This window comes from Pogona vitticeps, chromosome 5, assembly GCF_051106095.1.
Source record: "Pogona vitticeps strain Pit_001003342236 chromosome 5, PviZW2.1, whole genome shotgun sequence".
Taxonomy (NCBI): Eukaryota; Metazoa; Chordata; class Lepidosauria; order Squamata; family Agamidae; genus Pogona; species Pogona vitticeps.
This window is the reverse complement of record NC_135787.1, coordinates 157516376-157533230: the sequence shown is the minus strand read 5'-3', so window position 1 is coordinate 157533230 and position 16855 is coordinate 157516376. Positions and strand designations below refer to the sequence as shown.

The 16855-nt window shown below is 36.7% G+C and overlaps 1 long non-coding RNA gene across 7 annotated transcripts in view; it reads right to left on the bottom strand.

Annotated features, from left to right (window-relative positions):
* Window positions 1-16855, bottom strand: part of LOC110084187 (uncharacterized) — a 120243-nt gene that overhangs the window by 39654 nt on the left and 63734 nt on the right. For 5 of the 7 annotated variants that reach the window (XR_012087322.2, XR_013536660.1, XR_013536657.1 and 2 more), the window contains 2 exons: window positions 3812-4021; window positions 1660-1799 (listed from right to left, as the gene is read on the bottom strand). This is a non-coding gene — a long non-coding RNA (uncharacterized LOC110084187). Of the gene's footprint in view, window positions 1-1659; window positions 1800-3811; window positions 4022-15027; window positions 15180-16855 lie in introns of all 7 variants that reach the window. The other 2 variants (XR_013536659.1, XR_002301440.3) reach the window with 1 other exon arrangement.

Genomic DNA, 16855 nt, shown 5'->3' with positions numbered 1-16855 from the left:
CAATTCCACTCCTCAGTAGGGGATGACAGAGTCTATAACCAATTTAAAACAAAAGGGGGAAATCACTGCACAATAAAACCAAAAAGGTTTCAGACAGTGGGCCTTTATTCCTAACTTTCCACAGAAGACCCTTTAGCTGGATGTGGATCTTAAATCATAGTTTTATATAACACAATATTAGCTTATTCAATATCTTTTTATAAGAGCTACTCAAGCCCTATTCACATATTAATAAAACTGGTGTTCCAAACAGGAGATTGTGTAGCACTACCTCAGTTGTTGTGTACTTTCAGCACCAAACTTGAAGACGAGGGGTTCTTTCTCATGTGTAGGCTCCACTCATAAGCAAGACTCCTAGAAAACTTGAGCTCTTACTTCATTGTAGAGCTTATATACAAGCAGAGACCCTCCTCTTCAGATGTGGCATTGAAAGGGTTAGAAAGTGATTATGCAGGTGGGGGCTAGTCATTTCCACTGAATATGTTTAGAATCACTTGAATGGGCTTCAGATGTAGGTCCCATTCAACTAACATCCTCTGTAATTTAATTAGAAACAAACAACCCCTTCAATTTTGATTAATGAAATGCCCCATAATGAGTCACACATAATTAGTTAACATACTTTTTAGTTACTAGCTTCCTCTCATTTCTTTTGTTTTCTTTTAAAATCAAATTAAATTAAATTTTTTAAATTGGTGAGGAAAGGAAAAATGAGAGGAAGATGGCAATTAGGTGAAGACAAACCAATGAATGCTGGAGCAAGTCGTTAGAAATTCAGTTTGATGCTGAGTAAGAAGCAGCTAAAGGGTCAGACAGTGTAATAGTGGAGTTTCTAGAAAATTACACAGTAATCCTGCCTTCAATTTGCTTGGCAGGTCCAATGTGGCAAGACTACATGGTTCTAGTAAGATTCTTTAAAAGCCAGTATAGAGCATGGAGAACACTGCACACAGAAACTAATTTGATAATAACTGGCTAAATTCTGTTCCCACAGCTGAAGTAATAACAGATGAAGTATTTGCTTCCAATGTCCTTTTTTTTTTTTTTAAAAGAAGATTCTGCACTGGAATGTCCCTGCAGAAATTCAAATATGCTGCCAAAGCCCTATTTCTCTTCTGATCTGGGTCAATAACCCAAACCTGTACTTCAGTTCCAGAGTCTAAGATTATTAAATATATTAAATATATTAAGATTATTAAACATAATATTCACATTGCACTTCGCTGAATTATTTCCGAGATAGCATATAACTGTTGTTACAGGCTATTTTGGAACTTTATTCTAAAAGTAAACAAAATGTCCACCCATAACTCAGTAAATAATGTTAGTAATTAATTGTATAATATTACACACATCTTGTCAGGCATGAGCTCTATTGAGTTCAATGAGACTCATACCCAGGAAAGTGAACATACAGAAAAACAACCTAAATCTGCATCTTTAGTCTTCTTTAAACTATATTCTATAATGGGTTACCATCTTTAAAGGACAGAATGTTAGCACTCGGTCTACGTTTGCTATGAAAATATTTCCGGTATAAGACTACAAGGTAAACAAACTAATCTCTGTTTGGTTCAATGAGATATATTGTTCAATAAATATGTACACAATAATGGAGTCTTACATTAGAGATATTAAACAGCCCCCCCCCCATCTTACCTGTTTGATCATAGCTTCTGTAATGCATCCATTCTGGAATTCTTTTGCTAGGCATCCTTCTCAGTTTTGGATTCCAGAAAACCATTCTGCTTCTGAAACTGCTTTGTCCAGCCAAAATTAGAGCTCTTTTCCTATCTTATCTTCTCAACAATAAGGGGTAGAAAGAAAATTAAAATGTTTTTTTTAAAAAATTGAAACCCCCCCCCACGTTTGCATTTAAATTAGATTGAATATTTTAGCACTGGGTTTTAATTTCCGAAGGGTTAATCACTCAACCAAAGGTCCATCAAGCTTTAATCGCCAACAAAAATTGCTACAGCCTGAATCACCTGAGACATTTATTATATTCTTCTTTCAGTGGAAAAGAATGCATCACTAATCTTCTAAACCGTTATATTAGCACATTTACTATTAACACATTTCTAAAAGTTATTAGTTCCTTTGAAACTATTACAAGGAGTTCATTGCTATGTATCCCAGGAAATAATCCTGTTAAAAACCAGACACATCTGCTGTGACACTTCCTTAGCATTTCCTCCTGTAATCCATATAGATATTTGGTTCTCCAGCTGAGTTTTAACAATGCACTAAGTCTCAATTACATGAAATATTATGTGAGTACTGATTAAAATAACAATATACTTGTTTAGGAGCTTAATCTTTCCTTCTGCTTGAGATTTGCATTACTAAGCTGCTTTTTCCCTTCTATATTTGTATGATTCTTTGTTCCAGCCAAAACAAAGTTTTTTAAAAATAGTGAATAATAAAAATGCTAATAAAGGGCAACATGCATATCTATTGTTGATAATGTGGAAAGCATGTTTCTGATCAAGAAACAGTGTTTCAGTTTAGAGAAATACTGGGGAAAAGGAGGCAGCGAAACACCACTTCTGTTTTTTCCCTAAGAATTTGAGCAAACACTATAAAATAGCATTGCGAAAGACTTACTGAATTGTCTTTAAATCCCTATGCATTAAAATATTTTTAAAATAGGCAATGGGATCAATAATCTTTTAATATATCTTAAAATTTGCCAACTGCTTACAGAAAATGTGTGAAACATACTGATTTCCAGAAATATATCATCAGTCTGAACTACAATCAATCACATTAACTATTGCATATTCAATTTAAAAGAAAACCTACAAGAAAATGCACCAGGTTTGGTTAAAATGTGTCATTCGACTCATAATTATCATCAATCTTTTTTTCCTGGGCTTTATTAAATCCAAACAGTGAAACGTGTGTAGCTTTTATGCAACATTTTCCTATTTCTGCATCTTCCTGTGTCATTGTCTGCTTCAGCTATTGTTTCCTTTGTCTCTCTCCCCCCCAATAATTTCTCATTCTCTCCTTTTTATATGGCACACATACACATCATGTCAATATTCACATCGTAGACTAGAAACAGCAACATGTACTCTAGGGACAGCTATATGAGCAAAGAAAGCTTATCAAAAGCGGTGAAAAAAACAGAACTGCCAAGGAAGACCTCAGTGAAGCAATTTTTAATCTATAAAATGTGTTCTTATTTTAGATCACCAGCTGAGATGTTTGGATCTCTCCTAGATTCTCTGGGGCATCTGGAGTCAAGATTGTTAATCAGCTGTCTTTGTAACCTTCTATATATATAAATGCACACATAATTGTGTACTGAATGTACTGTGAAAAAGAGAAAAAGAAAAAGAGAATCTATCTGAAGGTGGAGAAGGAGGTGGTATAATCATAGCAACAATTACCCCCGTTAAACACTCTTTGGTAAGACAATTAACAATGAATTCTTGAAGGCTTTCAGGGAAGGGATCTAATGGCTGTTGTGGGTTTTTTGGGCTCTTTGGCTATGTTCTGAAGCTAACGTTTCGCCAGTCTCTGTGGCTGGCATCTTCAGAGGACAGGAGTCAGAACAGAGCACAGACAGAGTTCTGACTCCTGTCCTCTGAAGACGCCGGCCACAGAGACTGGTGAAACATTAGGAAGAACAACTTTCAGAACACGGCCAAAGAGCCCAAAAAACCCCACAACAACCACAATTAACAATGGCAGAATATTTTACCTCAAGCTTCAAATATTGAAATGTGATCCTGAAATGAAAGCTAAGGTGCTCCCATTTTTTAAAAAAAGTGAATAAGAGAATTGTTATTAGGAAACCTACCATAAGCCACACAGGTCCACTATTTCTTATTCTGCCCACATAGTTCTGCAGCTTCATTAGTCCAAAAGTCGACTTTGTAACGCTTCTGATCTTCGTGGGCAACAATGGCATCATACTGACGGCAATTTTTTTCCGATTAAACTTCTCAGACACAGCAGCAACTTTGTTAATTATGATATTAGGCGGCTGGCAGGCACGATCAATCATCCACTGTAAGAAAGCCAGACAACGAGACATATAATCATTGCAACTAGAGGAGATAAATTTTGTTCCTTTCTTATATGTGTCAGAGATTCTATCCTTCCTGGCCCTTCTACACTGCCATCGACTGTCAAATTTAAATTCTGCAAGCTCCCGGCTTTTCTTTATCCCTGCCTTAGATCTGAAAGTCCTGGTTATCAGCAAGACAAGCGTCACCAGCTGTCTCAGAGCAGGAAGGCAATCAGGTGAATAGTACTTATTATCTTTCATTGCTTTCTGAGGAATGACAAGATTGATTTGGGACCGAGAGCACATCCATATCTCAAGAACAGTTACCAGGGCTTCAAGTTCAGATTGTGGTGCATACGTAAACCTGCACTGAGGGAATCCAATACTAACCTTATTAATAACGTACACTTAAAATTTAGGAGGTTAGTCAGAACCCTTAAACATGTAGACCATTCCTTGTAACCATGGAAGTAGATATTCCCCTTGCTGTTTCCCTGATCCCAAAATGGGCAATCCAATTTCTATCCAGGGAGCTGCATTTCACAGTTGGATACTCTTAATTGGGCCCATAGAAGCAGTTGACTTCCATTATAAACCTCTCTGCAGGCACCTTCCATTTTAGCTAGTCTGACAATCTATGAACTCCTACAATTGGAACAGGCACCTGAATTCTAATCTTGTTATAGAAAAGCACCCTCCTAAATGAACACAATATGTTAGCTACCATTTCGCAGTTACCCTTGAAACTACAAAATACGCTTGATCTTCTAAAACAGTTCCTTAAAATATTGGAATTGCTGGAACGCTTATTGCATGATGTCTCATAAAAATTAAACACCCATTCAGTAGCTCAGAGATAATCTAAATTCAAAAATAAAAGTAAACATGTAAACCATACAAATATCATCTGTTGTTATCCAATTTCACAGCCTTATAGAAAATAGCCTGCTGAGAGCTATATTTCAAACATTAGATTCAAATATTTTCTGCAGCTACAGGGCATTGCAAAATTTATTTCACTTTTACAAGTACTATTAGCAATTGTAAGGGAGTTATAGTAAACACTTACTGTGAAATTCCACTTTGACTACTTATTGCTGCTAGCGATAATTCATATCTTAGAATCAAAATATTCATTCTATATGACTTTTGGGCCTGGGCTGGCTGGCTAAGTTGATGCACTTTAAGGATTATGAGGCAAGCAATTGACTTGATTCTTTTTAAGGTTGTCATCAGAAGTATGAAATCCATTTCTATTCTGAAGGATAAGCGGGGGGGGGGGATGTAAATATTAGTTCTGACCTGCACTTTCTCCTGGATCTAAAATGCTGGAAGAAATCCATTCCATCCATGCAAATCTACGCTGAGACTACTTTTAGAGTTTTCTATTTATTTATTTAAAACATTTCCATTTTTCTAAAAGTCCAAGGAAGTTTACCTTTGTAGTTGCTTATTTATAAGCATGTATTAGGTATCTGACTACAAAGCCAGGTATTGGGAGTTTGATTCCCCACTGTGCCTCCAAGGGAGAAGAGCTAGCCTGTGTAGACTTGGCCAAACTGCATAGTCCCAGTATGCCACCAGAAGGGAATGGTAAACCACTTCTACTTTAAAAATCCTGGAAAGGGCCAGCATAAGTTGGAATTGACTTCATGGCACACAATACATACATATATCCAACTAAAAACTGAAGATGACCGCTATATCCGTACTTCATCCTACTACTTAAAAGTCCAGAGTGGAGATAGACACTAATCATACTAGTTTAGAAACAGTTTTAATGTAATGCTGGCTCCCCACTTTACATCTTACAATTGTGTCTTACAATGTGCAATATAAACTGAACGTAAAATACAAAATGGACCAAACTCTTTGGTTATTAGGAGCTTTATAATTGTATGTTATAGTTCTTACTGTGGGATAAATGTTTAGAGACAAGAGTATAAATATTACAGTACTCCGTGTAGTGTAGTTGATATAGTAATGGACTAGGACTCAAGAGACCTGAGTTAAATTGCCTGGCTCTGATGTGGAAACTCACTGGGGGTGGGGGTGGAACTGGTAAAACCAATCCTTAAATACATCACTTGAAACCCCTATTAGGGTCATTATAAGTCAGTTCTGACTTGACAGCAGATAACAACAACAGATATTATGAAGGGCTCTAACCCAAGACAATGCATGTATCTATGTAGATCAGGTGCAAAGAGCATTTACATCATTCACAGAACAAATGAAAATCTATTAATTGTAATAGATTTTACAGTGACCTAAACAGGACCTCCTCACCTGGCAACAAATGTGCTTATGACAAATATCAATTTTTGCAACCACATTTTCATTTTTCAGCAGAGTGTTTCCAATGGTTTCAAAATGAGAATGGTTACAGAAATGAGAGGGCTAAGAAAGTATATAACAGAAATAGAACTCTTAAGTGAGTAACTCTAAATCTCAGTAATCGTGGCTTGAAACGCGATATAAATGAAGAAAATGATTTCTCCTGTTAAGGCATCACATTGTTAATCTACATAAGGTGTGAAGTGTGGTTGTGATGTGAGGACACAGGTCAGTACCACCCAGACTTTAAAAATAGCAGAAAAGCAAACAAATATAATGGCCAAAATCCTGTTGTGTATATCTGCCTGTGCAACAGGAATGACATCATTGTCAATAACAGATTGCCACTGATTTAAAGACTTCCTTTCTGGATTTCAGTCTGTGCATGACTGATGCATAAAAAAGTAAAGGTAAAGGTTCCCCTTGACAATTTTTGTCCAGTCGTGTTCGACTCTAGGGAGCGGTGCTCATCCCCGTTTCCAAGCCATAGAGCCAGCGTTTGTCTGAAGACAATCTTCCGTGGTCACATGGCCAGTGCGACTTAGGCACGGAACGCTGTTACCTTCCCACCGAGGTGGTCCCTATTGATCTACTTGCATTTGCATGCTTTCGAACCGCTAGGTTGGTTAGAGCTGGGACAAGCGACGGGCGCTCACTCCGTCACGTGGATTAATCTTACGACTGCTGGTCTTCTAACCCTGCAGCACAGGCTTCTGCGGTTTAGCCCGCAGTGCCACCACGTCCCCATGACTGATGCATACAATGAGACAAAACCACATGCACCTCAAACCTGGGGTGGGTGTGGTGTCTTTAATCAGTGCCAATCTGCCACTGATTATGACCATTCTCACTGCACAGGTGGAACCTCCCTGACAAAATCTTGGCCAATTGGGATTATGATTAAACTCTTATGTTCTCATGCTCCCTTAATTTTTTTTTTCATGCCATCCGATGGGAACCTGCTTCCCAGTTGGGGAACCAACATTCTAATGCTAGAAAGGGGGATCCCCTCGTGATATTGCAGAACATACTTGCTTGTGGTAGTAGAAAGGAGGGTTTACCAGTGCAAATATGCAACAAGTTGTATGTATAGAACAATTGCTTTTATTCATCTCTGATTCTATGCACTCATTCCAGTGACACAGCTGAAAAGCCATCACCCTAGTTTTACTATAGTACATAAGGGAAGAGTACTTATGTTTCCAGGCATTATCTAAAATGGTACCGTAGCTTTCAGCACACTCTATTGTTAACATATTTGTTAACAATAGTTACACAGTATAGTTTGGATGGTCTGATTTATTTCCTTTAGTTTCTTCTAGATATAACTTTCATTTAGTTTAGTTAACTATTAACTTTATCCATCCCATGATGCTTCTGGAAACACAAGTGCAGGCCAGAATGCAGGGCTCTTTCGTGCGGAAATGATCTAGGAAGGTGTCTGTTCCAAGGAAAAGAACTGCACAATCACTTCTGGTCATATGGTTATAGGCTTTAAAACTTGTAACAGAAAAGTTTAAACTGGGGCATAAAACCATTTAAAAGAAGCCCTTACGTTATGGTTACCACATAAAGAGCTCATCATAAACTGGGCATGCTCTAGCTTTTGATGTGTACTTCTATAATCCTAATTATACTGAGAAAGCTTACAACATGGCTCTGCATTCAATAATCTTTATAGAACTGGTCAAACATGAAGAAGTCACAGTCTTCTCTGATCTTAAATTGCTGTTTGAAATTACTTTGTGTTTGGACTAAAAAAAAATTTCCCTTGAACTTTAAGGAACATGAAGGGGTGTTGAACAAACCATTATAGCAAATGGACTTGAAAATTTTAGATTTTTTTTTCAACAATAATTTAGTAAATTAACCAGTTACATAATTTTCATATGATAATATAACTAATAGAACTAACACTCAAGTCCTATTTCTAAAGAACAGAAACAAAAAACATCAGTTTTTAAAGGGATTATTTTGTTTAGTGCTTCTTCGTCCTCCTTCTAGAGACACATCACGGCAGCCACCTTCTTGGGTTGTTGGAATCTCACTCTGCTCTTCTAAGAAACTCAGCCTGTCTTATCAAACCTCTTTTCTTAGAAATTTCTCCCACATTTTAGTGCAGCCAGAAGCTACAAGTTCTGTTTGAATTTAATGCTGAACAAAATTTTGCAGCAAACAAAGCTTGAGGGGCTAAAAAAAAGCACCCACTGCTCCCACAATCCCCCAGACTGAGTTCTTTTTGGACTACATGTTTCCTGAAGGATATTGGGAATTGTAGTGCAAAAATGGGGGAGCAAGTTCATCATATAGGTACATGGAAAGCTTTATAGCACTGGTTGGTTGCTCTGTCTGACTGTTTATCTATCTATCTATCTTTTGTACTGTTTTTATTACTTTAAAGTTCAAGGCTCCTAAAGCAATATAAAACAGATAGATTAAAATAATTAAAAAAGATTAAAACAACATTTTAAAGGGATGTTTTTAAATGAAACTAACTGGATTCTGACTTTTATTGAAATAATGCAATTTTGATTCACATACACATGCTGTGTTCTTGCACTCTAGTGGTGAAGAAGGGGTGTCCTTTGCATGATACAGAGTCCAGAGAATTTGGAAACATTCCACTTGTGGATTACAGCTCTTGAAATACTCCTCTGGTCTGAGGACTCTAGGAGCTGCTATCGAAACAAATAACATTTCTGAGACGTGGCAGAGTCTCAGTGTCAGAACAATTTGAGTGACATTTCTATAAATTCATCCCTATTTCAAATGCATGTGGAGGCCAAAATGCACAAATTTTTACTATGGAAATGGCCAAGTCTTCATTGAACAATCCCTTCTGGTCATATGGTTGCAGAATTTTAAAATTTTCACCTGTGACATGGAATGAAATCATGTAAAACAAGCTCTTACAGTGTGACTTACAGCTCATCACACTGATTGGCAGCAGCTTTCCTAGGGGTTCAGGCAAGATTCATTCTTACTCTTCTCTGGAGATCCTTGGTATTCTTAAATTCAATTCTAGGCTCCGCTTTACATAGCTTCCAAAATGGGGTTTGTTCAGACTTATCTCTTCATAGATCATGTGAGATTCTTTGGATGCTCAAGTGGTTGTGCTGTTGCACAAGAGATCCAGAGATTAGCCTAAGAAGGATTCTTACATCTTGATCTACTAGGGCTTGGGGTAGCCCATGTTTCTGTCAGAAACTCTCTAGCACTCAGAAATAGAGTGCTTTAAATATTTGACTAAAGCAATATATATCTGCATTTATATTAAAAGTCAGATGAAACTATGTAGGTTATTTACATTACTGAAAAAGGTTAATATATTTAATCTAACTGGAAACCAGGTTTTTTTACTTTGAAAACAAAACCTGTTTGCTTTTTAAAAAGGGAAAAGAAACATGCTCAAAGTGACTCAGAAGTTTGTTTTGAACATGTACTTTTGATGTGTGGAAATCAATCCTTCAAAATGCCTCAGAGCATTTGTAGAGCAATGTTGAAAGTCAAATCAATGCATATTATAATCAATACTGCTGTCTGACACCAAAATAAAATTATTCTCATCAGGCATATGCTAGTATCAACAGATTAATGAGCCTGTATGGTGTTCAGTCTGGAATCCATGTCATTTTATGCACAACAATACTATTAGTTATTAATATCTAATAATATAGATATAGGCTGTAATTCTAGATAGCAAAGATAAGCCAAAGTTTTGTTCATTTTCAACACGTCTGACCAATGAAAACAATGGGGTCTCCAATACTTTGTCATGCATGTAAGCCATAAGGGCAATCATGCAAGTAATTTTGTATTTTGCAAATTGTCCAACATTCAACGGAGCAAGTGACTGCACGGGACCAATTACATGCTCAGGGCACAACAGAGTGCATAATGCATAACATCCAAAATGATCCCAACCACTTGCAAGATTGCCTTTATGCTTTCCAGAATCACAGCCGATTCTGGCCTATATATTCCAGTGGTGAAGCATCAAAAACAAACAAACAAACAAAAAACCTTGGGGATCAGCTGCACGACTAAATGGATCAGTTGCACAGATACTGGATAGCCAGATTTCAATTTAAAAAAAATCAAAAAGATAAAAATCTAATTTAAAAATGTATGTGAATTACTTGGATGTTAACTTCGTTGTCCTCTTATTGTTCAATATGACACTAATTTGTCTGTACTCTTTACTAGATATCACAGCAAAGTACGCCAACACATAACTAAACCTATGTTACTTTTTAGACTCTCTGATATATTTTCTGGAAACCAATGAAAGTATGTATGTTGAGTATGTGTCCAAAATGTGCTTAAACAATTTATACATTTTTATAGATGGTCCCTATAACTCATTTAAACATTTGATTCATGTCAAATCTTCTCAAGAAGCATACAGTTCTTGACCATATTGTGTATTTTTCAATTACGCTAATGCCAAACCAATATTTTTAAATTCAAATTATGCCATCAAGTTCAATTTACATAAAAGGGGATGCCAAGAAAAAGGCAGAACAAAGTAAAAATGAGGAATTCATGTGGAAAAAATAAAGCTAGAGTTGGGAAGAACATGCATTATGATGAAAGACGAAACAGATGCAATACACAGCAAAGATCAAAGAGCTCCATCAATTCATTCTGAGAGTCAAAATCCAGCTGAGCATTGGAGCCCTGCACACATAATAAGGAAGGTTGACTAAAACATAAGGATTAAACAGATGAGCTGTCTCCTGTGGATGTACAGCAGGGAGACCCTGCTGAGCCACTTGTAAAGACACTCTGGAATGGTACACCTGCTATTCTGCAGTCAAACCCACAGGAAGTCAGCCGGGAAGAGAAAATGGCCACTTATGTACTAAAGAGCTGTTTTCAAGGGGAAATGGAAGTGCCAGAAGTGCATACATTTTACTTTGACATAAAATGGAAAATTTCAGAAAACTATCACTTAACAGAGTCACATTTTCCTTCTAGGACCAGGTTTAATAAACAGTTCAGAAAGGAAATAACAAAAATATCATTATTATCATGTTCATGTGGATTTAGCTTGCATGTTAGACTTCAAAATATTAGAAATCAACATTTCCTGTAACTAATAATATTTTCTGGGTAACTATGACTATCTTATCCGATTTATCTCAGCTATATCTTAGTAAAGCATCCAGAATTCAAGAGGTGTGCAATCCATGCTGTTATTAAAGCAACATTTTAAAATTTTAAAAACTAGTCTACATGAAACTAGTCTATCATCAGATATATCAGCAAGTAGATTTAGGGGGAAGATTTTTTTTGACTGGAGGGATAACAGGCCAGTCGGTGCACACACATTGACAGCTTCAACCGCCAGTTTCCCTTATAATCCTCTTGCATCTTTGTTGGCAACTACAGAACAAACTTCTCTTTTCAGGTGTCTGAATTTGGCCTAATCTGTCCAGTTACTGAATTCAATCATAAAATATCAAAGAGGATATAAAGCCAGTTGAAAAGATACACGTATTACATTTATAGTCTGATTAAAAAAGATGGAAAGGCATTAAATACTCAGGATTTGGAACTGGATTCCCACAGGAACACAAAATTATATTTACTGAGACCAGCATGTTTTGAATATTGATCCTGTTTCAGGGCACTTAGATACAACCACCCTGAGTCTTCCATCTAAGATGCAACAAACTCAGGTCTATACATCTAAAGACTTCCTCCCTCACAGCTCCCTCTTTTCTTCTATTCTAGAAGGTCAGCATGCCTAGAGTTACTGGATAGACACCAGTCTAGGCTTGGGTCAAACCTAGACTTGTACAACTTTGTCAAACTGGCTGTATCCTACAGTGGGGTCTTGACTTGAGAACTTAATCCGTATTGGAAGGCGGTTCTCAAGTCAAAAAGTTCTCAGGTCAAATCTGCATTTCCCATAGGAATGCATTGAAAACCATTTGATCCGTATCTGCTCTTTTCCGTCCATAGAAACTAATGGGAAGCTGCTATTCTGCCTTCGACCACTAGAGGGGGATATTTTGTTTCTTTTTTTTTCTTAGGTCAAGAAAGGTTCAGGGAAGGCAGGGAAAATACAGTCCAGGCAGTACAGTACCAGGCAGTCCGAAGACTGTCTCCCAATCCATTCTCTAAACGCTGGGAGGAGTGAGGAAGCAGACGCATCCGTTTCACTGGCCAACAGTTAACTGAAAGTTCAAATTTTGCACTTTCCCTGCCTCCCACATGGTTTTTTTTTCAGTTCTTAACTCAAATCTAAGTATGTAAGTCAAGTCAATATTTTCCTATGAGAGTGGTTCTTAAGTCAAAATGTTCTTAACTCAAGCCATTCTTAAGTCAAGACCCCACTGTATAACATCAGATCATGCCCCAACTACATCGCAATGACTGTTTTCATTAATAAGGACTATCTTCATGTCACTAATTTGGAAGAAGACTGTTTCCAAAACTTTTTAGCCCTTTCCATCCAAAAAGGCATTCAGTTATTCTAGCTGAAGATTAGTAAAAAGATTGTCAAAACACAGCAATACTGGGATGTTAAAAAAAATTATATTATTGTTCTCTTAACTAAGCTAATTTGGAGCTACCGTCTATAGTGTCCACTCAAACATAATTCTTCCAAATAAATAATTAAGGAGAAACTATGATTTCAATAGTCATAAGAGAGGCAATATTATTCCAGCTGGTAGCATCATCAAAACACTGTTCCAGATTTCATTAGGAAGATATACAAATGTGATGGATTTTCCGTATGCAATTTTAAAGTGAGCACTGAGTCAATGAACAAAAAGTAAAAGCACCTAATTTCCATGTTTCATTAATTTTCAGTCATATTGTCACAGTTTAAAATTGTGTATTAAAACAACTAAGGTTTTTATAGTAAAAGCAGTGCTGAATATTAAAGTGTTTTTAAAAGTACAGCTTGGAAATAGTTTACTATAAGCAATCGAAACAATTGTTTGGCTCTCAAAGCTGACAAGTTCACTCTACCATAACATTCTGACAGCTAAACAATGTTTTTGTTACAAGTTAGAGGTAGCAAATACAGTTTGCATTTTTTTTGTAGGTACAGTGCCTTTATATTACAATACTACATGGCATTAAGCCTAAACTTGGGTCCCCAAATTTTTCTAAACCAAAATCCCAGAATCCCTGACCATTAGCCATGCTGATGGGTACTTCTGGTAGATGAAGTTCAACCAAATTTGGGGTCCCAGGTTTGTCAGCCATTGCATAAAGCAACAAAGATACATATCCCTCCCTCCCCCCAAATAAACCTTTCAAGGCTTTCAGTAAATGCTGTAATAGCGAACACCTTGTAGAATAATAGTGCCTTCCTTTCCTCTCCACTGCAGCCCTCTGTGCTATGCCAAAAGAAAAAAAAATGTTCTGGAGAGTTCCCCAGCATTCTTGAACAGATTTTTGAGTTGCATAGAGCTATAGAGGAAAGGAGATCACAGTTTTCCAATTCAACTGGTAGGAGCAATTGCATCAATGGAATTCCACAATCTCAATAAGACATAAGACATAAGACATAAGAAATTTATTTGTCATTGCGCTCACAAGTGGGTGCAACGAAATGAGGTGCTCTTCCCCAAGGTAAAACTGGACAACACTACAAAAAAAAAGTTAAAATATACACAACTTTCACCATCCAAATATAGATACTACACTGTAAGAGTTTCCCAAAGTCTGATAGAATGGCAACGAATATTTTGCAACCACTATTGCATCTTTTCTTTATCTAGCATATTATTGGACCTGCTCTAACAAAAAATTAATTGTTGTTTTGTGCAAAGCAAAATGATTTCACAGAAAGCAAAATGAAGCCAGCAAAACATGGTTTATCCAAGCAATACAATGAATCACTGAATGAGGCAGAATTCATTCCTATCTGTCACATATTTAATGTATGGTGCCCTTCATTTGATGTGGACTCGGATGGAATCTTAGCTGTTCTTAGTACTAGGAAAATTGGTGTGGACAAAAGTCAAACTTGTGGAATGTGATTTGTCTTTTTTTTTGCTTGAACCCTAGGATCCACCCACAGGAGTCCAAAATACCGGCGGTGGTGGAGTGCAGGGAAATACAGCCTTAGAATTATAGATATGCTTCAATCAAAAAAATTCTCTAAACCACGGTAACTAAGTTTACAATTCTACTGCACAAAATTCAGTCCTGATTATCATTCCAAGGTTTATTCTTCTACTTTGGAAGGGAAGGTCAGACAAGCCTTTTGGGATTTGCTGTCTTTAAACAATTGGAAGAAATCCTTTGTGATCTACTACAACCCCCAAAGATCTTCCAATACATGCTAATCTCCCTTCTGGCCAATTCTGATGTAAATTACACAATGTATGAGTGAACCAAGCAATTAGAATACAGATTTGTGGTTCATCCCAGGATGACTGGTGGTGATTTCCCTCTCAAGAGAGCACAAGTAAGGACTAAAGTGTGTATGTATTTATGATTCCCCTGTTCACACGTGGCATCAGGGATATTTATTCCCAAAACACAGTGCCAAACGTGGATCCTACCAATTAGACCATGCCATGGTACTATTTGTCTGAGCTTGGTCTCTGTCTGCTAGATATGCAACCATTCTGTCACACTAATTCCCATAAACTAATACAATATTCAAGTAATCAAGGCTGTAGTCATACACCACTTACCTGGTAGTAAGCCTCATATAAATCAGTGGAATTTATTTTTCAGTTGACATGTGCAGAATTACACAGGAAAGTGCTCTGTGCAGCAAAATAGCATGCCTATTTTCTTGTTTATCTCGCATTTTCTCTAACACCAATATGGCAACAATGTTATCCTGTTAGAGAGAAAGAGTGTTATGTGCAATTACATCTTTTATTCTTGTTTAGCTGACAGGACAATCTCTTTATGGATCTGTATACAGCTCATATATTTGATTTCCAGGTTATCTACTGCCTGCAGATACAAGTGCTTTGATTGTTTACTGTGAGGGAGTAATTGGTACCAGCTAAATAACTCCAAAGAGACTGATTTGAGAGCCCTCCACCTATTACAAGAATCAGGTGCTTGATCATTCAAGTCACTGTGCTGCCAAAATTCCAATGCATCAGACAAAGCATAAATAAATGAAGTAGGGAATGAATGTTATAATATTTTAACATGCAATCACAAACATTAATTAACTGTAATTATATTCATAGAAACTTGATTTATATTTGCAAAACAGAAACAGAGGTAAATAGTTGGCAATTTCCAGAGAGATCAAGCTATCTCAGATGTAGTTGCAGTCATTCACACCAAAAATACTAGGCAGATTCATATGGTGAATGTAGTCTTAGATGATGGAATTCACCCCAGGGCCTTCACTTAACATAAAATACAACAAACCTAGTTGTTCTCCTGTTAGGGGTAATGCAATCCTACCAGAAATAACTTTAAAGAGTGGCTTGGGAAGGGGATTGCAGAGGTATCTTCAATTTGCACAAATTGTCTTGACACAACAATAGTATCCTTTGAGAAGCAAAGGACATATGCACATAAAGAGAGAAGAAAAGAGAAACGAAAGGAAGAGTAGAGCATAATATCTGGAGTGGACTACAGTTTATGACTGTTGAAAAAAATGCAACAAGCCTTCTCCACATCCTTAGAAGTCAATGCAACAAAATAACAGCTATTACTCTTTTGCATAATTTGTATTATTTGCATTAAATCACTGCATTATATCTGCAGTTTAGTTTAATTTGCACACATACAAAAATATTGCTTGGTTTAATTCTCTTCTTGCATCTGGAGTGCCACAAATAGCTTTCCCTCCTTAAGTGCAATGCATTTTAGGGAAACCAAGCTGGATTCAGTTTTGCTAATATTTAAAACAAACCCGATGCAATCAGTGGGACACCTCTAACTATTAAAAAAAATCTGGATCCATATCCTTCCACATGTTGTTTTCCTGCACAAAGCACTTATCCTGGTTTATTTTAAATAAATGACTGCAGAGCAAATCTGAGTTTAAAATGCCATGTACTCAAAGACTGCTAATTAAATATTGGCTCCAATGAAGGTGGCATGAGTTTTGGTTCTATAATTATACCATCACTTAATAATCACCCTGATGTGAAAGCAATCATTCCTTACCCTACACCATAAATCTCACAGATAAAATAGTAGATTATACAAAAAATTCAGTCATAGTGTTAATCGCTAACATTTGCTCCACTTTTAAATCATGATAGGAAGGTGATTTCTCACAATTTTTAAATAGTTTATTTAGATTAAAGATAAAAAATTTATTTCTAGCTCTCTGTGCACCATCACAGTTGCTGAGGTTGGCTACATTGTGGTCATATCTTCTACCATGAAATGTAAGATGTTAAAATAAGTTCAAAGTGAAAATGTTTTGATGGAAGATATTGGCCTCAATCGCTATGGATGAATTATTCTACTGGGGGAAAACTGTAGAAAAAAAGTACAACAAGCCATAATTGTTTGATCAACAATCCAGTCCCTTTCCTC